Below are 1,416 nucleotides of genomic sequence, written 5' to 3' on the forward strand. Positions count from 1 at the left end.
CCCCCTAACCACAAAACCGGACATTCTTCACCCCCGAACTATGTAAACCGGACGAATTACCCCCCTCGACCCAATCCGCGGTGGTTTTGGTCTACGTGGCGTACACGTGGCAGTCCAGTTAGCATTTTATTTATTAAAAAAATATGGGACCCACCTGTCATACTCCTATCCAACTATTCCTCTCTCTCTTCTCTCATTCTCTCTCACTCACGCGCACCGCGGAGGTAGGCGGGCGACAGGGAGCGGTGGCAGCGGTGGAGGCGAGCGGCGGGGGATGAGGCGGCGAGCGGCGGCGGGGTGCGGCGGAGGAGGCGAGGCGAGGTGGCGGCAGCGGCGGAGGAGGAGGAGGCGAGCGGCAGCGGGGTGCGGCGGAGGAGGCGAGCGCGGCGGCAGTAGCGGCGGAGGAGGCGAGCGGCGGCGGGGTGCGGCGGAGGAGACGAGCGGCGGCGGGGTGCGGCGGAGGAGACGAGCGGCGGCGGGTTGCGGCGGAGGAGGCGAGCGCGGCGGCGGGGTGCGGCGGAGGAGGCGAGCGCAGCGGCAGCGGCGGGTTCGCTGGCCACGCGGAACCGCCTCGCCTCGACGAGCGCCGCCACGACCATGACGAGGCAGGCCGTCGCCGCGTCCGGCCGGTCAACCAGGCCAGCGTCGCGGGCCACTCGGAGCCGCCTCGCCTTGACGAGCGCCGCCACGACCATGGCGAGATAGGCCGTCGCCATGCGGGTGCCGATGCGCTAGAGCATCGTGATGCCGCCGCCGTCTCGCCTCTTCTGCCCCTGCCGCTTGCCTCGCCGCCGCGCTCGCCTCTCCACCCCCTCGCCTCCACCGCCACCGCCTGGCCTCGCCGACGCCTTGCCTCGCCTCGCCGCCACGCTCGCCTCTCCACCCCCTCGCCTCCTCCGCCGCCGCCTCGCCTCGCCTCGCCTCGCCGACGCGCTCGCCTCTCCACCCCCTCGCCTCCTCCGCCGCCGCCTCGCCTCGCCTCGCCTCGCCGACGCGCTCGCCTCTCCACCCCCTCGCCTCCTCCGCCGCCGCCTCGCCTCCCCTCGCCGCGCTCTTGCCTCCGCCGCGGCCGTCTAAAGGAGAAGAGAGAGAGAGAGAGTGAGAGATAGAACAGAGAGAGAAACTAACAGGTGGGGCCCACCTATTTTTAAATAAATAAATTGCTGACTGGACTGCCACGTGGACCAAAACCACCGCGGTTTGGATCGAGGGGGGTAATTCGTCCGGTTTACATAGTTCGGGGTGAAAAATTTCCGGTTTTGTGGTACAGAGGGGTAATTCAGACGACCGCGCGATAGTTCGGGGGGTAATTCGTACTTTTTCCATAAAAATAATACAAGCTGGTATCTTCAGAGGGAACATGTCGCTTAACTTGGTTGTCCGTTACTTGTTCAAATTTGAGTGGCAGTATCGATC

Source organism: Oryza glaberrima, chromosome 4, assembly GCF_000147395.1.
Source record: "Oryza glaberrima chromosome 4, OglaRS2, whole genome shotgun sequence".
In the NCBI taxonomy this organism is placed as follows: Eukaryota; Viridiplantae; Streptophyta; class Magnoliopsida; order Poales; family Poaceae; genus Oryza; species Oryza glaberrima.